General features: G+C 47.4%; 1 protein-coding gene across 2 annotated transcripts in view; it reads left to right on the top strand.

Moving 5' to 3' along the window:
• XKR6 (XK related 6) overlaps positions 1-27,416 on the top strand; it is a 142,784-nt gene that overhangs the window by 19,158 nt on the left and 96,210 nt on the right. The window contains exon 2 of one of the 2 annotated variants that reach the window (XR_006181172.1): positions 27,052-27,410. The exons of the other annotated variant lie outside the window; for it this stretch is intronic. The gene's annotated coding sequence lies outside the window, so the exon portion shown is untranslated. Of the gene's footprint in view, positions 1-27,051; positions 27,411-27,416 lie in introns of those variants that run through there. 2 annotated transcript variants of the gene reach the window in all.

Raw genomic sequence — 27,416 nt, forward strand, 5'->3', positions numbered from 1 at the left:
GTTGGTGGCCCTGCATGTGGCAGGAAGGTTGGGGCTTCATGATCCTTGAGGTCCCTTCCAACCCAACCGTTCTATGAATCTATGATTCTATGACTAGCTGACAGCAGCTGAACTGAAATCCTGAAAAAGTGGCCAAAGTCCGTAGTGTTCACGCTTTACCTTAAGCAGCCATGACTTGTAAATGAAGCCATTCAACTCTGTTGGCGGTGGAAACCCATGGAGATGTATTTAGAGCAATAAGCCACGTAGTTGCATTTGTATTTTTGTTTTAAATCTTGTTTGTGTAAGGCTGTTAATTTACACAGGGCTTTACAAACACCGATAAGACTTGCTTTCTCTGCCCAGGGAACTCATTCTTAGGGCCTCAGGCTTTCCACATGAGTGCTTTGTCCAGGTGTTAGGGCATCCCTGGGCTTCCTTGTGTACCTGTGCTCTGCATCTGTGGGTGGTTCTTGTATCAGAGCCTGTTCTGTAAATCATAGAATCATAGAATAGCCTGGGTTGCAAAGGCCCACAGTGCTCATCCAGTTCCAACCCCCTGCTGTGTGCAGGTCACCAACCAGCAGCCCAGGCTGCCCAGAGCCACATCCAGCCTGGCCTTGAATGCCTGCAGGGATGGGGCATCCATAGCCTGCTTGAGCAACCTGTGCCAGTGCCTCACCACCCTCTGGGGAAAAACTTCCTCCAGTGCTTGGATGCTGACTGCAGTTGTGGGGTGGTGAGCACTGTACCCAGGAGGTGAGCTGTCAGCTGGTGCCACGTGATTGTGAGAGCAAACTCTTATCTCTGTATAATGCAAAGTATGTAATACTCCCTTGTAGCAAATCCTAGTTAGGACATTGTATATCTAATAACAACCGTGCTTTGTGTTTCTTGTTGTCGGTCTGATCTGCCCCTCTGCTACTTCAGAAGGATCCTCTTAAATTAAAGGCCTGGGGAGCACAAGTCACATCTTGTTCTTGTGAGGTTTTCCTCTTGCTTTTGGCCATGGTATTGAGAACTTCAGCTGGGCTGAGAAGCCCTGGTGCTTCCTGCAGGAGCCTGTTATGTCCTCTTGGTGCCCGATGGGTCAAACTCCCAATGTGGTGTGGCAAACAGTGGAGCTGGAAGGAGAAGGAATAAATCAGGGACCGTGTGAGGGTTATGGGGAGATGATCGTTTACCAGCATTCATGTGCAAAAAGTGGCGTCTAGACATTCAAACACTGCTAATAGCCTTTGATTAACCATTTTTGTTTTGTTCTTGCTCAGTGCGTTAATCACTGTGATTAAAATGCTTAGCCACCATGGAGATAGACGTTTTATAAATTAGTAAGTAAGCAAATCCAAACAGATGGGGTAGGGAAAATTAGTGTCTCTGGCAGGGCCAGCCTTAGTCAAGGCAGGACCAAGGAAGATTTAGGGGAGACCCTAAAAATTTCTAAGGAAATTTGGCGTCCTATGTGCCTGCCAGCCTTCATCACTCTCTTGCTCCCATAAACCTCTCCTCTAGCATTTGTCCTCTGCCTACGGAGCCTGTTGCTGTTCTCAGCCCATCACTGGGTCCCAGGGTGAGCTGGGTCACCAGGATGCTGCAGCCAGGCCTAGAAGCTGCTCTTTGCTTTGCAGGAGATGCGGTGTTAACATGACAGCATCTCTGTGCTGCAGGGGCCTTGGGGTACTGCAGACCTGGGGAAGAAGGACTGATCTAAACTGGACCTCTGCTAGCTGGTGAATTGTTTTCCTTTTCATAGCAATAGTCAAGAAGCATCACAGATGCTCAGCCCCTCCTCTGCCAAATGTGTGTGGATACCTTCCTTCTTTGGGAGAACAGCCTGAATTTATGCTGTCAAGCTTAGGGCTGTGTCCTCACCTAATGTCTTTCTTCAAGGAAGAAGGAGAGCTGGAAAGGGTAGGAGAGACACCTCACCGTACTTGCAAGATCTGGAGTTTTGATAGGTGTCAAGAAGCATCAAAATCAGCACCAGTGCTTTCTCTATGGCTGGCTGAGACAAAGATAGAATTACCTAATGCAGGGAATGGCTGTGGAGGTCACAGTGAGCCCCATTGGCAGCGCTTTATCTTCTTCCTTCTGCTTAATCTGGTTTGCTTTGGAGCTCGTTTTCTGGGAGAACGGAAAAAACTGAGTAGGTTTGGTGTTTTTTGCCTATTATGTGCTAGGATCTGTAGCTAGGATTTCCGATTTCTTCTCTAAACAAAAGACTTCCTAAACCACTCAGGATTGCTCTCCTGGGATAACTGCATTCACAGAAATGGAAGCACTTTGAAGAGTAGGACACCAGCAGAAACAAAGATAGCTGAAACGGACTTGGTCCTGTTCTTGCTGAGCATGTCAGGGCTGAATATGGACCCACAACACAGCTGCTATTCCTTTTCCACTTGCTCCAGCCCAGCCCTGCATACTCCTTTGTATATTGTGTGAAAAGCTGCAAGTTTTGCAGTACCTCCCTTGAATCAGACTGACTTCAGTCTGTAGTGGCACTGGATCACTGCAGTGTTCCTCTGTGTTCCTTTTGAGGTTGATTTTTTGTTTTTCCTTTTTCAGAGGGATTTTTATGGACAGTGCGGCAGCGTGGCTGATGGGCAGCACGTTTTGGGACGTGAGAGGGATGAATCATAGAATCACAGAATCCATTTGAGTTGGGAGGGACCCTTGAAGGCCATCTGTCCCACTCCCTGCACTGAGCAGGGACACCCATAGCTCCATCAGTGCTCATCCAGCCTGACCTTGGCTGTCTGCAGGGATGGGGCACCCACCTCTCTCTGGGCAACCTGTGCCAGTGCTTCACTTGCCCTTACTGAGAATAACTTCTTCCTTACACCCAGGCTGGCTCATAAACGTGCTGATGAACCCCTTGTCCTTCACCTTCTAAAGAGTCTGTCCCCTTCTTTCTTCCAACCCCCCCCTTTAGGTAGGCTGTTCTCGTGTGTCCCTGGAGCCTTCTCTTCTCCCAGCTGAGGTTAGCTGTGTGGTTGGGGGAGGAGCTCACAAATGGGATTTGGGAGGAGCTGGTGCTCCTCAGACCCTTGAGTTGAAATCTAGGCTCATTTGGAGCCTCTAGGTGGGGAATTTGGGAAGAGAATTTGGAGGGGTTGGATGGTGTGAAGTCACTGGAAGCTGTTGGTCCGCACTTGGGTTTGCTTCAAGGTTCCCTCCTCCCATTTAAGCGCTGCATGCAGTGTGTGAGTTGGTGGAAGTGCGGTGCAGGGCTGCCCATGGATGCTGGCACCCAGCAGCAATGGCTGCAAAGCCTCATCACGTGCAGCAGCGAGGGCTGCAGCTGAGCAGGTTTTCAGGCAGAAATCACATGCTCGATGAACTCGGAGGGTTCGTTCCTGGCTCCTGGTGCTCGTCTCTGACCCTAGGCAATACTCCAGCTCATTTAAAAGTCACTCCTTTGCTTGTTGGTTGTTTTTTTTTTTCCTTTCTCCATCCGCTTGCTGTAATGTTTTCCCTCCTGTCCTTATATGAACCATCCATCTTTTTCTTCATCTTTCTGATTCCTTTCTTAGCTTGAGTAATCACAGCAATTTTCAAGCCCCAAGCTTTTGCCTCCTTTCTTACGCCAGTCCTCCTTCCCTGCTTTCATCTCTTGTTTTTTTGAGGGGAACTCACCTATATGCAGGAATGCATAAACGGAGCTAAATAAAAACAGATAGCTTCTTTTCAACCTGAAATACATACCTGGAGACCTAACACCCAGTACTTTCATGCCTTTACAGGCTACGTTTGTTCAGTGCTCTTCTAAGGCCATTGAGGCATTGAGTATGGAGCTGAGTGTGTTAAGCTGCGCAGTGACCACAATTCCAAGTGCATTGCAAATATTTTATTTGCTGCGTGTTGAGGTTTTCAGAAACTGCTGTACTGTTATTGCCAGGAAAATGCTGACATATATTTTATGTAACACATCAGATGTGATACAGACTCACTTTGCAGAACTGAGTAGCATTGCTACGGCCAATTGTTCGACACAGCATTTTGCTACGTTTTCTGACATGCTTAATAAAGATATTCTCATGATTCTAGATTCAGCCTGAATGCCATTAACTGCTGGCTTTCTGAGAAAGCAGGAACGCAGCTCGTAATGCCAGACTCTGCAGGTTTTGTTCAGCAGCCATGAGATATGACTTCAGAGCTCCTAAATGCTGAAAATAATCAGCACCTGCGCCGGCTGGCATAACCTGGGCTGCTGCTTTCTGTCCATCGGTGTTGTGCAAATTGGCTTCGCCCGTCAATTAGGGTAAGGCAGAGCTTTGGGGCATTTTGTCGGGGAGGGGGCTGGAGACAGTTGAATGTTCTGGCACAGAGGAGACCTGGCAGAGAATATAAGGAGAGCGTCTGCTGTCAGCTTTTGTTAGGGTCCCTGTGATATCCATGTGTTGCCTTGGCAGAGTCCTGAGCCCGCAAACTTCTCTATCTTGCAGCCAGAGTATGAAATTGTTCTCTCAGTAGAACGGGAGCCGGCATAGCGTGTCTCGTTGGAATTGGTTGAGCTTGGAATTAACATTTTTTTACTTACAATCTTCTGGGGAGGATATTAGGATATTATTAGTTGCCGTCCCTGGCAGCGTTCAAGAGGCGTGTGGATGATGTGCTGCGCGATATGGTTTAGTACTAGTGGTGGCAATGGTGATGAGGAGACGGTTGGACTGGATGATCTTGTAGGTCGTTTCCAACCTTGTGATTCTATGATTCTATGTGGGGCAAGAGGAAAGCAGAAAAGCTGCAGTGGTGTTTTGGGGTTGTACCTGGTCTTGGATGTGGTTTTGATATGCCAGCAGAGAACACTCTGCTTGTTGTATGCTGGATTGACTTAGGCTTATTTGGGAAGTCTTTGCCCATGCCATATGAACTTTGCATGTTTCCCCTTGGAGCAGGAATCAGACTGATAGCACATCCCTTCCCAAGCAAGGTTTCTCTGCTCCTTGGGCACAGCCAGGTTTCTCCAGATTTTGCATTTTCTGCTTAGTAAGTGTCTTCTTTGACCACGTGAGCTTTTAAGAAAGCTAGCGTGCAGGAGAAGGATTGTGGCCAGGACAGGTGAGATCTTTTGTGCTGCATTTTCAAATCGTAAGGATACCCAGTTTGGTGCCAAAACTGGAGCTGGGAGCTGGCGAAAGCTGATGGGAACTCAGTGCCCTTGTCCAGGTCATCTGTAAAGATATTGAACAGGGTAAGTCCCAGTACCAACCCCTGGGGAACACCACTTGGACCAGCCGCCAGCTGGATGCAACTCCATTCACCATCACTCTCTGGGCCTGGCCCTCCAGCCAGTTCTTTATCCAGTGAACAGTGTACCTGTCCAAGCCATGGGCTGCAGGAAAATACTATGGGAGACAGTGTCAAAGGCTTTGCTGATGTCTAGGTGGATCACATCAGCAGCCTTTCCCTCATCCACCCGGCTGCTCACTTTGGAATTTGACTAATTTCAACCAAATTTTTCAGTGCACATTTTGAAGATGTCCAGTTTTGTCAGAGTCCACAGAAGCAGAGGAGAAAAAGAACCTGTTGCAGTCCCTACGAAGTAAAGCTGCTATGCGTTGTGTCAAAGAGTCTGTGGGTGAGTCCTGCAGGAGCTTCATCACTTCCTTTGCTCATAGACCCATTCATCTTAGAGAAACATTCCTCTTCCACAAGTATGTGTTTGGCAGGAGTGATGCTGTCACCCAAGGTTGGGATTCTGGTTATCTTCCTGATGCCATTCCCAGCTCAGCCATACGGCACCCAAGGCCTTGCAGGGCGTGTGACACATCCAGACGTGCTTTGTAGACAGATGCAAGCTCTGTTTGTTGGCCTGGTTACTGAGATTTTCTTCGATTGCGTTGGTTTAACTCAGTAGGAGGTTATTTGAGAAGGAAATGAAAGGCTCAGCGAACAGTGAATGCTGAAGAGGTGTTAAGAGGAAATACCAGATGTGTAAGTTTTAGGGTTTTTTGGTTTCTAATTCTTTTACTGTCTCTTCAGCCAGCCTGGTTTTGAGCAGGGTAGGTGTAAGTTTGTAAGCACGGGTGAGTGCAAGGATGCCTTTAGGAGCAGAAGACTCCCTGCTCAAGTGAAGGAGTATTTCTGTGCAGAGAGGACCTGGCAAACAACAGAGCTGAGGATTTGCTATTGGGCATGTAGAAAAGTGTGTCTTGGTCTCTGGCAGAGAATGATAAGGCCCCTGCAGCCCCCCACCACCACAACTGTGGCACCTGAACCCCTCACAGGATGAGAAAGCACAGTGTCGTCTTTTAGAAACTCTTTTTACAACTTTCATTCCATTTCTCTTCTTAATCACTGGGAATGCTGAACAATTTTGAATTCATTTTCCTGTCAAAAGGAGCATTTAAATGGAAAAATTGATTATATGAACGGATGAGTCTAAGTACTGCAGAAAAAGAGGGCAAGATTGGCTGCCCTAAAATCAAAACTTTCCTACCCATTACAAGTGATCATGTCAATTATTTCAGAGGTCCTGGTAGCAGTAAGGTAATGAGAGGGAGATTTGATTGCTGAAGCAAATGTAATTTACGCAGCATTAAGATCTGACCAAAACTGTGTTCTGAGGCAGTGAATTGCATTCTTATTAGATGACTGTGGTTTTTCCCCTTTTGCTATAGATGCACAGACTTATTGCTACTCAGGCCAACTAGTCAGGAGTACAATAATATCCCACCTACTGCTCTCTGATAAGTGATTTCTATCCAACTTACAACAAAATGTCTGCCTCCAAAACACGTAATAATGATGGCCCTAGAGTTTCGTGTACTTGAAGTTGATGTACTGGAAATGGGGTAAAACTGGAGATCTCCACTTTGCTTTGTAATGCTTGAAAACTCAGGCTGCCCTCAAGAAGGAACCATGCCCAAGTAGTGTCCATCTGGACTGAACTGTAGGGTAGAAGGAGATTGTTCTTCTTGGTTAGAAGGTTTTATATACTTTATCAGTCACTTTCCAAAACCAGTCTCTTCTTAACTGGTGTATTTGTCTTACCCAACACTTCATGTCTGTCTCCTGCCCTAAACAAGTTGGTTTGATGCTCTTAAGCCTAGCATTGCTTTGCATCCCACATACTAACCAGTATGTTGTTCTCCACTTCCTGAGCATTCATTCCCTGTTTAACATTTCTGCCTGGGAAGGTGTGAAGTTGTCCAGCTGGTATTATAGCCCAAGTATAATGTGACATCAAATGATTTATAGAAAGGAAGATAAAGTCTCATTTAATGAAAATAAATCTTGTGAAACAGTGCCTAACCTTTAAAGTGAGCACGAGTGCTTCTGAAGAGGTGTATTCTGTAAAATTACTGTTAGGGTAAGTCTCTCTCTTGGCTCCAGGGCATTAAAACTCAGCCTGTGATCTCCATAGTGTCTAAGAGCTGACCTGGTGGGTCAAGAGCTGGCACATCATTTGAAGCCCACAGTGTGTGCAGTGTCTGCACTGTGCTAGGTTTAATACGGCGTGCCAAGGACTGAACCAGAGTGCTTGGATGGATCCTGAGGGTTGGTATCATCCCTGTGTTCAGAGGCAGTCCTCAAAGCGATGACATATGATGTGTGAACCAAGGAAAACAGCTAGACCTTCTCCAGAGAAGCAAACAGACCCGTCTTCAGCTCTTTCCCTGCTGTTAATGTTGCAGACGGTCTCCAGAACAATTCTGGCAGAGCAAGGTTTGGCACCGGTGCAGCATCACCTGGTGGCACCCTTCCTCAATTAAAAGTTGGCATGACCCATCTGCACTGAGTGCTGACGTGGATCCTGCCCCCAAGGCTCATAACCGAGGATGTACTGCAGGGGATGGGGCTGTGGTACAGCACTGCTGCATTGTCAGCAGCAGCACGTGCAGGTGATGTTCAGCCACAGAAGGTTTTCCATGGCACAACAGGGAGAAACTGCAAAGCCTTGCATTGTTTGTGAAAGGTGATTGTTGCTCTATATTATGAAGCAATTTTAATGAATTTTTTACATGAGCTGATGGGGTTAAAGTAGGTTAGAAAAGCTTTATGCTTTGCTTTTGGCAGGGGAGCCAATCAATAACAAATTCCTCAAGCTCCTCTTCCAGGCAGCAGGCAGTTTCAAGGGATTGTTTCTTGGCAGAGAAGAGGGGATAACGTGGGCTTTCCCATGTCCTGAAGAATTTTGGTCCATCATGAAAGGAGGGCATCACCCAAGGGTGGCACTGGTCTGGTTTGCTTGAATTTGAGCAAACTGCATGCTGTGAGTGTACTGTGGCTCTTGCTAGGGAGGTGTAAAAAGGCTATGATGCAAGATCCAAATTATTGTTAGGATTGGAAACGTTTGACATGCAGAGAGCTCTCCAAGAAGAAATGCAGGCTCTCTAAACTGTAATTTTCCTTCTTTAGTTCTTTTAAAACCTTCAATGTGAATATTGATGGTTTATGACCTAAGTCTTCTTGCGTTGCTTCGTCTTCCATCTCATTTAGATGAGGGCATGGTGAAGGTGTCCATAACAGAAGGAGGTCATAAGCCAAAGCATTGAGTAACGTGGTTTGTTTGGAATGGGCCCCAGGAATAGTGTTACAGGAATATAAATAAGTTTTGTGAAGAAAAGGTGTAGATAGTGGGGCTTTTTGGTCTCATTATAGCACATTTGAGTTCCCAGCTCAACCCAATTCAGAAGTTGATTGTCTGCTTTCTACTTGTACTCTTGGGGTCAGCTAGATGGGTTTCGGAGGTGCATTTCTCCTCAAGAGAGAAATCACAGCAAAGCATTTCTATGCTAGGGAGAATCAGAATGTGCTCATTGAAAGCTGCATTTAACGTGTATGAAACACTGGGGATGACAGAAATGTTGTAACTACAGGTTATAGCCTTTTAATACAGTTAATGCACTTTCGAACTGTTGAAACAGTGAAGCAAACATTTGTAGGTTTGTAAGAAATCTGTCACGCTTCTGAAGTTTATAGCTGTGGGTGGGAGAAAAAGTGCCGTCTTATCTCCAGGAACTAAAATATCCTGATTGCATCACACAGAATCAACTTCCAGAATTCATTCCTGCATGGAGATACTCAGTCAAATAACATTGCCATGTTGTGAAGAACTTTGAAGCTTTGTGACCACTGGCATTTATGTCAAGCCAGGGTTATTTACAGGCTGCTGTGAAGGGAGTTAACTAATCACTAACAGCTCCAGGCAGTTTTTCATCTCCTGGGGAACTCTCAGGTTGGATTTTAGAGAAAAAAAAATACTCTCAGGAAAAGTGGTGATGCAGTGACATGGCTGCCCAGGGAGGCGGTGGGGTCACCATCCCTGGAGGGGTTTCATGACCGTGGTGATGTGGCACTGAGGGACATGGGCAGTGGGCATGGTGGGGTGGGCTGGGGTTGGGTGTCTTAGGGGCCTTTTCCAACCTTAATGATTCTGTGATTAGACCTTGAGATTTGAATGGGGTCAAATATGTTTTTCTTTGGAGGCATCGTGTTATGAGCTCTGTTTGAGGTTCTTGGTGCCTTCACTACGCAGAAAAGCAGCACGCAGGAGGCAGAAGCAGAGTCTGGCTTCAAGGATGGAGGTTGGGAATATTGTCCAGGCATACAGTGATGGTGGTAAGAAAGTCAAAACTCATGTTTGATACTTGCAAGGGCATGTTTAGAGGCAGCATGATGAGATGCTGCTTTAGCAACGTGGCCTCTTGCTGGATGGGGCAGGTGAGGTGGTTTAGGGACACAAGACCCAGACAAAGCTGAGGTCCTCAGTGCTTTCTTTGCTTTGGTCTTCAGTGAGGATGATGCAAAGAGCTACAGGCTGGTCAGCCCCACTTCGATCCCTGGGGAAATCGTGGAGTGAATCCTCTTGGAACACATCTGTGGGCACTTGCAGGAAAAGGAGGTGCTGGGGAACATTCAGCATGGATTTATCAGGGCTAAATCATGCCTGGACAACCTGCTTGCTTTCTGAGTTAAAAAGATCAGATTTGTGGGTGAGGGAAGAGCAATGAGTGCCATTGACCTCAAAGTTAGCTTTCAACACTGATGCCCAGAATATCCTGGTTTCCAAGCTGGGATGTTAATGGACAAGTAAATGGGTAGAAACTTGATTGTGTGATCTGGCGCCACAAGGTCTGTGCCTGAGGACCTGTCCTGCCAGCATCTCTGCCAACCCAATGGAAAATGCTCATCATGGTTGGAAATGACACAGGTTTCATACCTGGGAGGGCAGGGTTTTGCTGAGAGTGTCCTAGACGGGGCTGGAGGAGTTGGCAAGGGTAGATGCAAACTTGCATCTATATATTTTCTTTAAGATCCTGAGTGCTTTGGTAGAAAATGGGCTAGGAAACCTATAGTCTGTATCATGTTGTCATGAGTGGTGTGTGTGTGTGTGGATTTCAAAGCCGTGCTAAGAAGACAACAAACCACTTCCAGAATTATCTGCAAGCTTTTTCACTGTGGAGTCAAACCCGTGAACAAGAAACATGTGTTCCTCCTGAGCATAGCTGGCTTTGTTGGCAAAACTGTTAGAAAACATTGAGAAGTGGGCTGAACTTCCCAGGTTTTACATTTGTGGGAGAGACAGTGAAGGTTTTTCCCCCACCAGCAGCAGATTGCATTGAATCCCAATGAGGTGACTGCCATCTGCTTCCACATGGGCTTTGGAAGCATGGGCCAGCCCTCCGTGGCATGGGTAAGGAGAGCGATGGAGAGTGTTGAGGGGGTCTGTGCTGATGGGATTTGGGGTTCACGTGTTGTTGGCTTACTCTGAGTCAGAGCAAAAATGAATTGGGCTTTGGCTGAGTGCTGAGCGCCACCCGCTTTGCTCACCGCAGTGTGATTTCAAAGATGAGCTTCCAAATTCTTCCTCTACCAAAATATTTTGACATCTCTCCCCTCCCCAATCCAATTTGATAATGTAATTCTGGAACATGTTTTTTGACATTTTTCTGTTCTGTCTCTGTAACGCGTTCAGATGATGTATTCTAATCTTAGCGATGAACTGGAATCCCTTAAAATTTTTGGAGGAAGAGCAGAAAAAGGCTTTCCATCCCGTGGGACTGAGTTATAAAGCAGTGTTGAGTATCGTTTCCGGAGTAGAGATAGGATGTCCTGACCCAGACAGAAGGGAGACGTCCTGGAGTTAATAAATCACAGGGTGATGTGAACATGCTGCGCTGCTGTCAGGTTTGAGCTGCACAGACACAGAGGAACAATATGCTAGAAATCCAGTGGTGTGACCTGTGATGGATAAAGGTGTGCTGGGAAGGAGCGGGGCTCCTGGTGCTGTTAGAGCCCTACTTATTTCACTTGACTTGGCTGATTGGGCTGATTTCGCACAGATGGGCCGAGGGGAGATTTTTGTATCAGTGGAGGTGCAGTCACAGCAGAAGGAGGTTTTGGCTGGTTCATTTGTTGGGCATTTCCATGCCTTGTGTTTTCACTCGGCACTGCAATCCCCGTGTGCTGTTCAGGGAGAGGTGAGCAATCCCACCTGACACAGAAAACACTGTTTGCACAGAGCACGAGACAACAAAACAGCTTTCCTCGGTGTTTCCTTTAGTTCTTAACTTGAAATCTTCAGCTGGATCGTCATTCCCATTACAGCTCATTTGCACTGCTGTTAGAGGAGGTGTGGGTGTAGTTTGTGCTCACATATACACTTCCAGAGTGGCTTAAAGTGGTAAATGAGAATCAGACCCTCTGTTTCCTCCCAGTTTCCTTTTGTTCTAATGAAGGATGCGCAGCTGGATGCAGTAGCCTCTAACCAAGCCCTGGAGCATCCCTTCGTTACACTCATTCACTGTAGTGCCTGGGAGACCTGTTGCAAGTGACTGAACAGAGGATGAGAAAAGCAAGGCTCATTACCATCTCTGAGCCGCTTTGTTCTTTACTTTGATAATTACAGTTTAGATATTAATTGTGTATGCTGATCTGCTATGCATTGTCAGCTTGGCTTTCTCTGTAGTTATCAGTGGGACCTCCTGGTCCGAGAGGAGGGATTCCTGTCCCTACTGGAGCTCTCATTGGGAACATGGCAACTGAGCTCTTGGATGTCGTCGTGACCTTTCAGCACAGACCTTTGCTGACGAGTGAGGAGGCATCACCGCTTGTAATCTGCAAAAGCAAAAGAGTGGCAATTAGGGAAGGGCGGCTTGGCAGCACCGACTCCTGTCATCGGTGAAGGGAAGATGGATTTGGAGCGAGGTGTTGATGAAGAACGTTTTGTTTTCGCCACTTTCCTGAAAAGCTCTTTTTAATAAATTGTTCGTCTTCGGAGGCCTGTAAGAAACACCACAGATTGCCTTTTATCAGCCTGTAACGTGCTTCCATCGCTGCGGAGAAGTATGTGATAGTGATACCGAGTTGGTCCCTAGAGAACAGCGCAGAGACATCGCTAATAGCTCCAGAGCTACGGCTGCACCGGCTGTGTGCAAATGGAGCTGACGTCTCCTTGCTCCTACCGACACCTCTCTGGCCTTAGCACCAAAGTGCTGCTGCTCGTGGCTTGCCCACGGAATTACTTTCCTGTGACGATACGAGTGATTCTACTCAGTAATTTGAGCGGTCTAAATCTACCCTCTTCCAGTTTAAAGCCATTTCTCCTCATTCTTTATCTACATGCCCTTATAAGAAGTCCCTCCCCAGCTTTTCTGTAGGCCACTTTCAGGTCCTGGGAGGTTGCTGTAAGGTCACCCCAGAGCCTTCTCTTCTCCAGGCTGAAGATCCCCAGCTCTCTCATCCTGTTCCCGTAGGAGAGATGCTCCAGCCCTCTGATCATCTCTGTGGCCCTCCTCTGGACCTGCTCCAACAGCTCCATGTCCTTCTGGTGTTGTGGGCCCCACAACTGGACGCAGTGCTCCAGGTGGGGTCTCACAGAGCAAAGCAGAGGGGCAGAATCACCTCCCTCGCCCTGCTGCTCACATTTCTCTTGATGCAATCCAGGGTACGGTTGGCCTTGTAGGCTGCAGTGCACATTGCTGGCTCATGTTGAATCTTTCATCAGCCAGCACCCCCAAACCCTTCTCCTTTGGGCTGCTCTCAACTCATTCCCTGCTCAGCCTGTATCTGTGCTTGGGATTGCCCCAGCTTGGCTCTTGGCCTTGGTGACTTTCACGAGGTTGGCAGGGATGGCATGTGGACGTCAGCACAACAGAACAGTAGAACAGTTGGAGTGGGTTTAGAGGAGGGCCACGAAGATGATCAGAGGGCTGGAGCACTTCTGACACAAAGAAAAGTTGAGGCAGTTGGGCTTGTTTAGCTTGGAGAAGATGGAGCTCTGGGCAAACGTGAGAGTGACCCTCTAGTTCTTGAAGGAAGTGGTAAGAAAGAGGGGAACTGACTTTTCACATGGTCTGATAGTGATAGGACGAGGGGCAATGGCTTTAAACTAAAAGAGGGCAGATTTAGTTTAGAAGTTAGGAGGAAATCCTCTACTCAGAAGGCAGTGAGTCCCTGGCATTGCTGCCCTGAGAGGCTGTGGGTGTCCCATCCCTGGATGTGCCCAAGGCGAGGCTGAGCTGCTGGGGTTTCCCAGCCCATGACAGGCTGCCCAGAGAGGCTGTGGATGCCCCATCCATCCCTGGAGGTGTTCAAGGCCAGGTTGGATGGGGCTCTGGGCAGCCTGGGCTGCTATGAAATGGGGAGGTTGGTGGCCCTGCATGTGGTGGGGGGTTGGAGATCCGTGATCCTTGAGGTCCCTTCCAAACCAGGCCGTTCTGTGATTCTGTAAGCTTTAAGGTCCCTTTCAACTCAGCCATTTTATGATTACTCTGCATATATCAAGAGTCAAAATCTTGGTAGTGCTGAGGTAATAAAGGTGGAATCCTGTATGACCGCTTTACAAACTATTTTGCTGAAAGCAGCATCAAGAAGTTACCAGGTGCTAAAATGTTGTGACCCTGTCTTATTTCTTAAACAGGTTTCTCAGCTTTGTTAGGAATTCGGGTATTTGAACTCTTGGCTCTTTACTTGTCAGATGCTGCACAGCATGCACCAGTGCTTAAGAAAAAGGAATAGACAATGATTTCTTGGTTTAATCTTCCATTAAAAAAGAAAAAAAAAATGTAACAGTAGAGTTAAACGGTTCGCCTGAGCCTGGCTGGGGAGAGTGGTTTATCAGATTATGAATGCGCTTTCATTACCTGGAGGTATATAATATGTTGGTCTATGAAATATACACTTGGGCAGTGAGAAGATGAAGGTCACGCAAATATGGCTGGCTCCCCGCCAGGGAACGTACTGAGATTTAAACAGATCCTTGATGCAGGGTGGGCAGCACAGCGCACAGAAACTCTCCCTGCTTCAGAGCTGAACGAAGGCAATGCTTTTGCAGACCCGTCGCACTGTTGCCACCTCGCATTGCTCCAGCTCTTCAAAGGCATCTAACAGCTGCATTCAGATCCCTGATACCTGCGGGTGTGTGTGCAAGTGAGGGTCTGTAGGGTTTCTCCTTGGGTAGGGCTGAGCTGTGAGCACAGCTTGGTGTTTTGGGGCTCTCCCATAACATGCTAGTGCTCAGGTTTACCAACATACGCCTGTATTTATTTTTCCTTTGGTTTCTCCGGTGAAGTGAAGCTGAACAGTAGCTTGCCTCCCAGGCATGTTGGTTCCCCTTCTCCTTCCAGCCTAGTACTTAACAGGCTTTAAAAACTGCTGACAGTTGTTTTAAGAGCTGATTTTCAGGTCGGGCCTTTTGTAACTCTGCAGCAGGAAGAAGATATTGTTAGAAACCAAAGAAAAGGAAGGTTTGCTGTTGCTCCAGGCAGGAGAAGAGGGTGCTTCACTGCAAGAGAATAATACTTCTGCTTGTAAAGTGCCTCTCCCTCCCCTACTGCCGAAGCACTCAGAGCTCCCAGCCTGGATGCGAGTGAGACAGAGCGGTTTGAGACATGGGCCGGGGTCCAGAAAGCAGAGATCCTTGGGGAGAAAACAGTTGGCAGAGCTTTTGGGAGGGACTTGGGAAGACTAATTGAATCCTAGATGAGAGCATTCCCACGTGCGGTGTGCTGCAGCACTGTTGTTTTTTCCTTGTTGCTCAATCTAGGTGTCAAACAATCTCCTAATTTAGCACCTAAGAAGGAATGTGTTCCAAGTTGGCGAAGTGTATGGTGATGCTTATGGTCAGTAGGTCCCCCGTGTTTGTATGAACAGTGGAGCACAGTTAAATGCTCAAAGCTGCTCCAAGCAGTGTGCAAAAATATTTTTCCATTGCAATTAATTTGCCAGCAGCAATTAATGGTGTGCAGGTGTGGAAAAAGAGTACATGTGCCTTTGCCTTGTGGTCTCAGCTCTGTCCCTGTGATGTCGTCTCAGGCAAAAGCAGCCTGGGGATGGAGCCCTACTGCAGAAACAGCTTTTGAGAGGAGGACTCCTTCTTAGAATCATAAAATCATTAAGATTGTAAGAGACCTCTAAGATCACCCAGTCCAGCTGTCAGCCCATCACCACTGTACCCACTAATCCATTGTAGCAGTGTCTCTTGTCATAGAATGATAGAATCACAGAATGGCCTGGGTTGAAAAGGCCCACAGTGATCATCCAGTTCCAACCCCCTGCTGTGTGCAGGTCACCAACCAGCAGCCCAGGCTGCCCAGAGCCACATCCAGCCTGGCCTTGAATGCCTGCAGGGATGGGGCATCCACAGCCTCCTTGCACAAAACTTTATCCCATTCAGCACTGAATATTCCAAGACTGTGGACCATTTCCATACCTTAGCATCACAATGCAAGCACAGATTTTCTTGTATTTTCCTCTGCCACTGAAGAGTCAAGATGTGCTGTGAGTGTATTTAACATACATTGAATTATAGAAGAGATATTTAGCATTTTTCCTGAAGGATCCTAAAATGTTTTACCAACTGTTTCATGTATCACAGCTCAACAGTAGCCAGTTTTGCTTCATGCTGAGTTTTAATTCAAGATGGAGGGAGAATATCCTGCCCAGGAGATCAGGCAAGCCTGTCTCTAAATCAGTTGCATCGCACTGGCCTTGGATCAGGATATGCCCTGCCACCCTGAACAGAGAACTGCCTGTAGATGGAGGCACCAAGGAGTGTTTTGAGCTGTTGCTGTTGCAGCCTCCTGCAGAAAATAGTGGCTGCTCTTCTATATAGAATCACAAAATCATTACAGTTGGGAAAGACCCCTTGGATCCCCAAGCTTAACCCCAGCCCACCCCCACCATGCCCACTGCCCATGTCCCTCAGTGCCACATCCCCACAGTTCTGAAGGCTTCCAGAGATGATGACCCCACCGCCTCCCTGTGCAGCTGTGCCACTGCATCACCACTCCCTGAGAAGAAATTCTGCCTACTATCCAACCATGTATGTTCTTTGCAGGAGGACAAATCGTAGCAGAGTGTTTTGATGCATAAATCCAGGAGTTAGCTGTAGCATCACCCAACCCCCCTCTATTCCCAGCCCTGCAGAAGGAGATATCTGGCCTTACACTGGTGGCAGAGGATGGCTGAGGAGTGACATCAAATGGTTTGTTGGGTCTGCGGTCCAGCCATGTCACCAGGCTTCACCAGAGCAAGACCACGTCTGCTTCATTTTGAACCGTCTGTGCCACGAATCTGCATCTTCTCTTTCTCCTGAAATGAAAAACCCTCCAAATATTCAGGGTGAAAATTGATAAAATATTCATCTATTCTTAGACTCATTAAGGCAGTGTAATTGGATGTAGGCGCTTCTTTCACTCTAACAGCGCTGTCTCGCTCCTGAGCCAAGATTCATTTCCACAGGCAAGAGCTTGCTCCTCACGGATAATGGATGTGAGAGGAGTCCCTGCAGCTCACCTCTCCTGGAAAGCAGCAAACTATCGCAGCACCACTCTGCTCCAACTCTTTGCAGGGCTGGCTTTGCACGCTGATGTTAATTGAAGCCATTATCAGCCTCTTGCACATCTTACGCTTCCCAGAGCTGTGTTCTGTGGTTTCTGGTTCTAGCAGAGCTGCAGCCATCCATGTGAAGGGTCTTGCTTCCCATTCTCTTTTCTTTAGGATGTGTTCCTGAGTTTTTCCTTCCTTTTGTAGTTGGAACTGCTTTCAATCCACTAGGCTGAGAATCTGTCTGGGTGCTGTTCAAAAGCACAGTGAGAAAGTTTTTGTCTTAAAGAGACCAAATGTGTAATTCTGTGCTCAGCTGAGGGCCTTCAGATGCAAAAGCTGCTTACAGTTATCATATTTGGGGAACGGCTGTTTACAAGGGTGGATAGTGATAGGAAAGGAGGAATGGTTTTAAACTGAGACATGGGAGGTTTAGGTTGGATATGAGGAGGAAGTTTTTCCCCCAGAGGGTGGTGAGGCACTGGCACAGGTTGCCCAAGGAGGCTGTGGATGCCCCATCCCTGCAGGCATTCAAGGCCAGGCTGGATGTGGCTCTGGGCAGCCTGGGCTGCTGGTTGGTGACCTGCACACAGCAGGGGGTTGGAACTGGATGAGCACTGTGGGCCTTTGCAACCCAGGCTATTCTATGATTCTATGATATGATTAGATGTTATCTGGCATGCATCTGAGGCCGGGAAGGGTGAGATTGAGGTGAGCTGGAAAAGCTACTGTTTGGGGTGGTGGTGGGAATGTGAGAATGCCTGCAGTGCATTGGCTGTGTGCACCCAGCGAACAAAAAGCTTGCAAATAAGCTTGTCATCCCCCCAGGGACCCCTGGAAATTGTTACCATCAGCTCCTCTTATTTGTTTGGTGACAGGATGAACTCCTGACTGTGATTGAATGAGGCAAAAGGGAGAAGTTTGTGTTACCCCAGTATAATAGAATGGTTTGAGTTGTTAGGGACCCTTCAAGGCCATCTGTCCCACTCCCTGCACTGAGCAGGGACACCCACAGCTCCATCAGTGCTCACAGCCCATCCAGCCTGACCTTGGCTGTCTGCAGGGATGGGGCACCACCTCCTCTCTGTCAGCCTGTACCAGTCCCTCACCACTCTTATTGTAAAAAACCTTCCACTGTAAATCTCCACTGTTTTTGTTTGAAACCATTTCCCTTTGTCCTGTCACAACAGACCCTGCTAAAGAGTCTGTCCCTTTTTTACAGCCCCACGTCCTTTTTGGCAGAGCTCCGTCCTTTCATCCACCAGCTTGCATTGATGGGGAGCTGCCACGACCCAGGGTTTGAGCTGCCCCTTGAGTTTACAGTACCAATTTTCCTGCAATGTTCATGGTGTACAAAGGTGTCAAGCACAAAGGATCTGTAGGACAACACCAGCACTGTTACCTTACGGAGCTAGCAAGTAACTCACTAATCAGCATGTGCATCATTTCACGTATTTCGCAGGCTGCTGTGTTTAGAGAAAGCTGTCACTGAGCTATTCCAGTTTTATTCACAGCTCCCAAGCGTTGTAAACATTGTCACTCCAAAATGCAGTGTTATTTGAAAGGTTTCTTGTAAAGTCATCACATGGGAGCTGATAAATTTGGGTTTATCCCATCTGGGCTTGTGTTAGACATGCATGCAGCAGGCTGGGTCCTGATGGGTTGGTGCTGATTGATTACAGAAATAGTGCTTAAATGTCACTGACCTTGGACGTGGTGACTTTCAGGAGGAATTGGGTGTTCCTGGCCCTTGCTGAACTTTCTAGCTGGATGCATTCATGTAAGCAACTCATTTAAAGCACTGAATAACTTTGTAATTTCCTGTTGAGGATGAGTGGGTGAAAAGGAGCAGCAGTGAAATGCTGAAAATAACCGGAGGTCCATTGGTTAAAGCTTATTTTTTTGAAAAGCTATGTTGAGGTTAGAAAGTGCTTCATTAAAGCGCATTTACTGTATAATCTGTGGAGACGAGTGTAAGAGAGCCTTTGAAGGAATTAGTGAAATTCAGCTGAGGCTGCTTCACGTTCAGGAAATCAGAGCTGCTGAAGGACCCAGTGCTACCTGAACTTGTAAGGCCATTTCAGCAGTGTCTTCACTTGGCAAAGTTCTCATGGCATTTGCCTTGGCTTCTGGAAGGGGAGAGTTAATCATTATCACGTGTATCCACAACACGTGCTGCAGGAGAAAGGTGGATATTAGGAAGCATTTCTTCTCATCAAGAGCAGTGATGCAGTGGCACAGCTGCCCAGGGAGATGGTGGGGTCACTGTCCCTGGGGGTGTTCCAGAACCGTGGGGATGTGGCACTGAGGGACGTGGGCATGGTGGGGTGGCTGGGGTTGGACTGGGTGATCTTGGAGGTCTTTTCCAACCTGAGTGATTCTGTGATGGGACTTCATAGAATCATTGTAGAGTCACAGAATGGTTGGGTTGGAAGGGACCTCAGGGATCATGAAGCTCCAACCTCCCTGCCATAGGCAGGGTCACCAACCTCCACATTTCACAGCAGCCCAGGCTGCCCAGGGCCCCATCCAACCTGGCCTTGAACATCTCCAGGGATTTCAGCTCTGTGTGGCCTGGTGTGCACTCATCAAATCACCACGGGCATCTCAGTCCTGAGCAGGCCAACAACAAGCAGCTCAGGCACACACTGAAAGGTTTTGCTGTTCTCTGCAGGGCAAGGGAGAGGAGTTCTGCTGTCTCAAGTGAAAGACACAGAGCTTCTTTCAAGGAAAGGCACCAACCGGAACGCAGGAGGAAATGTTAGAAGCTTAAAAGACGCCGTCTCGGCTGTCATAGCAGTTGTCTGCACACAGTGCCAACGCTCCTGTTTTTTTTTGAAGGAAAAATCCATATGTCACAGTCTGGTGTGAACAAATGTGGTGTCTGGGCCAGATGGATGAAGTTAGATGGGCACCGATGAGTTTGCTTATGATAAGCATCCAAATTGACATGGGAGATGAGAGGAGATGAAGGAACCCCACCTGTGAAGCAGCTGATTACTGGCAGGGGTCATACAGAAATGCTGGGTTGCATGGCTCTCTGTGTGCTGGTGCCCTGAAGGGTTGTGTCCCTGCAGGGCATTACTTTGTCTGTCTGTCCAGCAAAACCTTCCTTCAGGAAAGGCTTTTGTGGTTGGATGTTCAGCTGGCAGCAGAGACAGCTTCAGGCTGCGCTCTGTTAGGTGATGTAGATTGGGATCTGGGTATTCATGCACACCCTTTCTCATTCTTCACCCACTGGATCAACAACTGGATCTAGCTGTAGGCATCCCTGGTCATTACTGGAGAGTTCAACTAGATGACCTTTGAAGGTCCTTTCCAACTCACAGTTCTGTGATTCTTAGGATGCCAATAGACTTACTGCCATAGAGTGCTGAGTGCAGCTTTAACTTAAAGAAAAAGAGAATCCATCCTGATCCTGTTCAGTGTGGATCCGTATAATGGGATGGATTGTTTCCAGATACAAGCGTGGTGGTGATATTGCTGCAGACAGGTAGGAAGGATTTAACTTTGTTTTTCTTTGAAGCTGTACAAGTGATGCTGCCAGTGGAGCTCCAAAAGGGTCAATGCAGTGAGGGATGCCCAGAGGAGGCAGTCCTGCAGGCTGGAGCTGTCAGACGTTCCCCAATGCTGGCTTTAGAGCAACCTGTGCAGCCCTGCTGCTTTTTATTTTCTTCCCTTAAGAGCAGAGCCATCTCCATACAGAAGTGGTGTGAGCATTGGCTCATTAACGTTTGCCTTTGTTTTAATTTCTAAGACCGTTACCACTGCTAAGTGCTAATAGAAAGCTTCAGGAAGCAGTAGGTAACCCAGCTCATGCACTGAGTCACAAGGAAAAGGAGAAATGAGAAGTGTCAGCAGGATTTGAGCAGCTTTTAGCCCTGGTTCAGCAGCCAGCAATATCCAAAATTGTGTTGTTGCTCCTTTCAGGTTATTTTTATATATCTGAAGAACCAGACCTGAGGGATGGACTGGATTTAGAAGATCCAGCTGGTAGGGGGTTGCACCAGCTTGACCTCCCTTCCTACCTCAGCCCTTCTGTCGTCCTGTGAAGGTGCTGGGACATTGGAGCCCTTTCCATCTCATACCTTGGTTTAATAGTCTAACACCAGCTCATCCTGCTGCTGAATCACTGCAATATTAGCAATAGCATCAAACAGCTAATTTTATGCTTTGTAAATTTAATCAAGACTTTCAGAGGGCTCTCCCTTGACCTCGCGAGTTTAGGGGATGCTCTGCAGATGAATCACTTTGCTCATTTTCTCTGACATGCTTTGTTTCTAACCCAGATTTATCAGCAGTCTTTTCCAGACTTTCATTAAGAGCTTGGACTTGTGATATTCTGGTTAAGTCCAGCTGCATTAACATCTTATCTGATTGCTCATGCGATGGTTTGTGCTACCCAGTAGAAAGCAGGAGCGTGTAACCTCCCTCCACTCACACCACGAGAAGAAAGCGGGGTATGGATTATGCTTAAAATCTCACTTTTGAAGTAGCAATCTGCGTTGAAGGAATCGCTCTGTTACAGGTCCCCAAGGCACACTCTGACCTTGTAATGGAGGCACTGGGCATAAATAAACGCTTCCAGCAACTTATCTGGAAGTCTGAGCCTTCACCTTTCTCCCTTCATTATCCACTCCTCCCACCTGCCCGGCGCTGTAATGATCTGAAGGGTTTGTATGGATTTCCACGTGGCTGCCCTGGAGATCTTTTCAGCCAACTTCCCTCTGGACCATCTACAAACATTAAAAGATGTTTGAAATTACTCAACCTCAACGGTGCTTGAAATTGAGCCATGTTCTGTTGTGTCAACAGGGCGTTTCAAGTGGTGATTGTAAAGGCCGGAATAAAGATTTCCAGCTTGGTGCTGCCCACAAAGCTGCTCTATTAAGTGATGTTCCCCAGCCTGGTAGCTTATTTGTCCATCATCATTCCTCTCTTTTATTTGGGTGCTGTGGGACTTGCTGCAAGACTTGCTGCTTCTTTTCATCTGCCTACTTAGCTGTAATTTAGGGAGGAACAAAGGGCTTCATGGCTTATCAGAAACCTGTGGGTCGCTTCCTTTGAAGGGTGTCGTGATGCCCTAGCTGGCAGTGCTGTGTTTTCTCAGGCTATTTCAGATGCAGCTGATTGTTTTTGGCTTCCAACTGAAGCTCCTACCACTTCTTCACCTCTGGGCCACCCATAACGCACCAGGAAGAGGAATGGTGAGGTGTATTTTGCATTCAGTGAGCGGAGAGCTTTTCTGCTGCTGGATCAGATGTTGAAATCCCATCTCTGCAGGTCCCACCTCACAGCAGAAACAGCTCAATCTGAGGTCAAAATGAGCAAAATTAGTGAAGAGGCAGCAGTTTCCCAGTGAAGTCATACAGTATGTTGCTTTGGGAAGGGAGACATTGGCAAGGGCCTGCTTTGTTGTCTTCCAGCTGACACGTCTCACAGGCCATGCTGTGAGTGCCAGGCCTAACGAAGCCTGGCGTCCCGGGGGCTGCTGTCTTATGGCTGGCTGCTCTGGCCCCCAGGAGGGTACTGCAGGCTGGTGCAAGGTTTTTCTGTCATTTATAGGGTTTTCTTCTGTGCAGGTTCTTTGATGACTGAGAAGGGAAAGGTTCATGCTGTGGTTTTCCCTGAGGATGTGAGCAAAGCGGGGCTCAGAACCTTCTTTGGCATTAGAATGATAGAATCCTAGAATGGCCTGGGTTGAAAAGGCCCACAATGCTCATCCAGTTCCAACCCCCTGCTATGTGCAGGTCACCAACCAGCAGCCCAGGCTGCCCAGAGCCACATCCAGCCTGGCCTTGAATGCGTGCAGGGATGGGGCATCCACAGCCTCCTTGGGCAACCTGTTCCAGTGCCTCACCAGTCATCTTTTGTGTGCTCAAACTGGTTTTACAGGTTTAACAGAAGCAAATGTAGAGTCTTGCATCTGGGGAGGAATAATTGCATGCACCAGTAAGGGTTGGGGAATGAGCTGCTGGAGGGGAGCTCTGCGGAGGGGGACCTGGGTGTCCTGGTGGATGACAGGTTGGCCATGAGCCAGCAGTGTGCCCTTGTGGCCAAGAGGGCCAATGGCATCCTGGGGTGCATTAAAAAGAGCGTGGCCAGCAGGTCGAGGGAGGTGATCCTCCCCCTCTACTCTGCCCTGGTAAGACCTCATCTGGAGTACTGCGTCCAGTTCTGGGCTCCCCAGTACAAAAAAGACAGGGATCTCTTGGAAAGAGTCCAGCGGAGGGCCACGAAGATGGTGAAGGGCCTGGAGCATCTCCCCTATGAGGAAAGGCTGAGTGAACTGGGTCTGTTCAGCCTTGAGAAAAGGAGACGGAGAGGGGACCTGATCCAGGTCTATAAATATCTAAGGTGTGGGGGGCAGAATGGCGAGGCCAGACTCTTTTCAGTGGTGAGTGGAGACAGGACAAGGGGAAACGGAGACAAGCTGCAGCATAGGAAGTTCCTCTGTACAGTGAGGTGACGGAGCACTGGAACAGGCTGCCCAGGGAGGTGGTGGAGTCTCCTTCTCTGGAGATGTTCAAGACCTGCCTGGATGCCGACCTGTGCAACCTGCTGTAGGGAACCTGCTTTGGCAGGGGGTTGGACTCGATGATCTCTGGAGGTCCCTTCCAACGCCTACAATTCTGTGATGCTGTGACTCTGTGATTCTGTTTCCTGTGGGAACTCAGGGTCTTTTTTCTCTTGATATCTTTATAAAGCCTCTAGAACATAACTTGTCTTTAAGACAGTATGGTTTTGGGGAGGTCCTGTGTGGAGCATAGTGATCTTTATGGGTCCTTTCCAAATCGGGATATCCTTGGTATGGGCATACGTACCATATGGTCAGATAAGCAACCTAAAAGTTTAAAACTACATGTGTTATGACCTAAGCTGACACACACTGGCTTGTTCTTTTACTGAACAGCTGCTCCAAGCAAAACTGTGCCAAATGGAGTTATTAGGGGAAAAAGGATAGCTGACGTAATGCCATTAAAACTAGAGCTGCGATTTTGGGTTGAACTTAATGCGAATAGATATTGAATGAGATTGATTTGTGGATAAATTACAAATGGCTGTATAGGTAAATATATATGTAAATGATTTTTTCAAAAAGGAATACCGCATCACAGCCTTAGAAGTCAGGTTGGAGAGTTGGTTGGAGAGCAGAGGGGTGAGACACCCTGATGGTTGATACTTGTCCTGAAGGTCTGTGGAAATGGAAGACAAACTGGAACTCAGAGTGGATACATGTAGGTGTGAGAAGATTGAGTAAAATGGGTGTCAGAGCAGGAATGAAAAAATGGTTTTCAATTGAGAATTGTAGAATCACAGAATGGTTGGTTTGGAGGAGAACTTAAAGCCCATCCAGTCCCAACCCCTGCTGTGGGTTGGGTGCCTCCAGCTCAGGCTGCCCAGGGCCCATCCATGGCCTTGGGCACCTCCAGGGATGGGGCACCCACAGCTCTGGGCAGCAGCGCCAGGGCATCACCGCCCTCTGAATTTGTTCCTGACACCTAACCTCAATCTCCCCTCTTTCAGTTTAAAACTAAACCCCTTCTTTTGCTATCAGACTGTGTAAGAAGTTGGTCTCCCTCCTGCTTATGAGCTCCCTTTCATGTGGGAAAGGATGCTACAATCAAGGTGGAGTTGCTTTGCAAGTTGCAAGAGATGCAGAAATCTGAAATGTTTGAGTTCCTGTAATGTGTTTGAAGATAAAATAACTGGTGAGGAGAGCACCATTCGAGGCCATTGTGATAGCTGACGTCTCCTGCTTGTGAGCATGAACCTGTTCTCCTGGGGGAGCTGCTGCAGGGGAGCTGATGTCAGAAGCCTGAGTGCAACTGATTGAAGGACAGCAAAGGTTGCTTTTCCAATCCTTGTAGAGATTTTGAAGAAACTTCCAAAATCAAGTTTGAGGAGTTGTAGGAGAGCAAGTCTCAGTCCAAAGGTGGGTTGAGCATTTGGCATCGTCTCTGAGGCACCCTGAGAGTCGTGCTCCACATTTACGCCCTGCGGGGCTCCGTGCATTCAACAGTCATGCGCAGTTTGAAGCTGCCTTTGATGTGATCACTATTTCTTAAAAGCAGGAGGTGGGGATAACTTTCATGATGCGAGAGTGTCGTCTTGGGCAGGTGGAAATGGATGGGTACAGGCACTGGTAACCTCATGGCTTCAGAAGAGCATTGAAAACCCAGCAGCTGAGCTGCTGCGTTCATTCTTTCAGTGTTTGGAAAGTGGCAGTCATCTGAAGGATTCATTAAGATGGGGACTCATTTGCATATTATTAGCGTTATTACATGGAAATAAAAGTGCTGCTGGTTCTTCCCTCCCTCCATGTATCTCTCATCACCCGCCTTTATAACAGCTCTGAATCCTATTTGTCGTGTGACAAACTGGGCTGATAAATCTCGTTACTCACTTGAATGGCTGGGAGACTCATCGCCCATTACTGAATTTGGTGAATTATGTAAGAAATGCATAATTAAAATTAAGCATGGAACCTTATGAAATTCCCTTCGTGATGCATTACAGAGAAATGTACGTGGATATTAAAATTTAAGCCTAATTATTTGGATTTATTTTTAATCAGTGTTTGATACGCCACCTAGAAGTTCCTGTGTACCCACAGCAAAGCAAGCAGTGGGGCTTTGCAGGAGGGCATGGGAAGCACGTGTGTGTGTCGAGTGTTAGCTTTCATAGAGTCCTAGAATGGCCTGGGGTGAAAAGGACCTCAAAGATCATCTAGTTTCAACCCCCCTGCCATAGGCAGGGTTGCCAAGGGTCACTACACCAGCTGCTTACTTCAGTGTTTCTTTATAGGAAGGAAACCTGCCCTGAGCACGAGGTGATAAAAGTTTCCCCAGCTGCAGGAGGTCAGGGTGAGGAACCTGTTTCCCCCAAGTCTTCCCCCACCTGAGCACCGTTGGATGTTGGGGTTTATTGGAGGGGTATTGAATCTGTGGGAAGTAACTCAGTCTAATGGAGCTCCGCTTGGTTGTTCACTCAAGTTGTCGTGAAAGTCATGCTGAAAATCTTTCCCATCACGTATTTCTGCACTCCTGATTCTTATTTAAAGACAGCTGTGCAAACTGCTGTCTATCTTACGGAGGTGTGTACTTGAAATATGCTAAGAAGTCGTTTTCTATGTGCTAAAATTGCCTTTAGAGGCATTTCCAAATGCCCTGGAAAGAGAAGAAATGCTTTTAAGGCATGCAGTCAGCAAACCCCCACTTAATTTTGAAAGGTTCGTCTCTCTTAAGTACAAAACTGAATAGAAGAGATTTTATTCCCCTAAATCCCCGATTCTGGAGAAAGCAGCTTGAGATCTCAGTAAGAGAATTAACACACGGGTTAAATTTACAATAAGAAGCAGTACTTGGAAAATGCCTATTCAGATGCTGTTAAGGAAATAATAGGATTAGTTCTTGTCGTGTCAGTGTGGATTCCTCAAACTGCAGGCTTCGTGCTGACATGCATACGTTCTGTGTTGCTGGCCTGGGTGTGAAATTGAGGACAATGAAAACAAAGATGACTTTTCTTGGAGGCAATTCGTTTGAGTGGTTAAGCCCGTAGTTCTGCACACACATGCGGCAGGTAATTCAGTATGACAAATAAGCCACTAATAATTCCCCCAGTGCTGTTGTTTGCCACTGAGATGATCTTAATTGCAGCTGTGTAACTGGTGAAATGCCTTTATCCCAAATCATGAGTGTGCTGTGTCAAACCTGTTCTCCATCCCCATCCTAAGCGGATTTCCAATCGTTGCTGTCATCGATGAGAAGCATAATAGACATTTTTACCCATTATTTTTGTTGTTTCTTTTTGATGACCCATTTATTATTCAGCTGTTTGAAAGGGTAAATAATAGCAGGACGAGGGGAAAGGCTTTAAGGAGGGAAGATTGAGGTTGGATGTCAGGGGGAAGCTCTTTACCATGAGAGTGGTGAGGTGCTGGAACAGCTGCCCAGAGAGGCTGTGATGCCCCGTCCATCCCTGGAGGTGTTCAAGGCCAGGTTGGATGGGGCCCTGGGCAGCCTGGGCTGCTGTGAAATGTGGAGGTTGGTGGCCCTGCATGTGGCAGGGGGTTGGAGCTTCATGATCCTTGAGGTCCCTTCCAACGCAACCACTCTGTGATTCTGCGATCATCCCTCTATATTAATTATAGTGTACGTATATCACATCCGTTCTTTAGAATACAGCATCTTTGTTTATTTCACGGTTCTCATTAATCCAGAATGGTGAAACAAAGCATTATCTTCCATTCCTCATTGCCATTTCATAACCATCCGTGTGTATCTTTGTTTTTAGCTTAAGCAGCAGTAAGGCTGAGTTGGGCTTTATTTGACATCAGCTGATTTCATCACAGAAGGTGCTGTAGGTCATCGCCCTGAAAGACTTCAACAAAATGGTAATGAGAAAAAGAAAGGCTGCTGCTGTGCTGCTGCTCTTTTGTTTCTTTGTCTTCACACACCACCCCTGCTTCTTGACAGATCTCCTCTTTCCTTCTCTGTTGGCTTTAATCTGCTGTATTCCAAACGTGGGGCATCCAGGAATTCCCCTGGAAAAAATGTCTGGTTTGAGCTGGAGCGAAACCCCGCGCTCCTCCCACAACTAACTCGGGTTTTAATAAGATCCTGTACAAAGGAATTGACTTCTAGGAGCTGCACTGAATG

This window comes from Lagopus leucura, unplaced genomic scaffold (assembly GCF_019238085.1).
Source record: "Lagopus leucura isolate 7727_CA_CO unplaced genomic scaffold, USGS_WTPT01 Super-Scaffold_100038, whole genome shotgun sequence".
Taxonomy (NCBI): domain Eukaryota; kingdom Metazoa; phylum Chordata; class Aves; order Galliformes; family Phasianidae; genus Lagopus; species Lagopus leucura.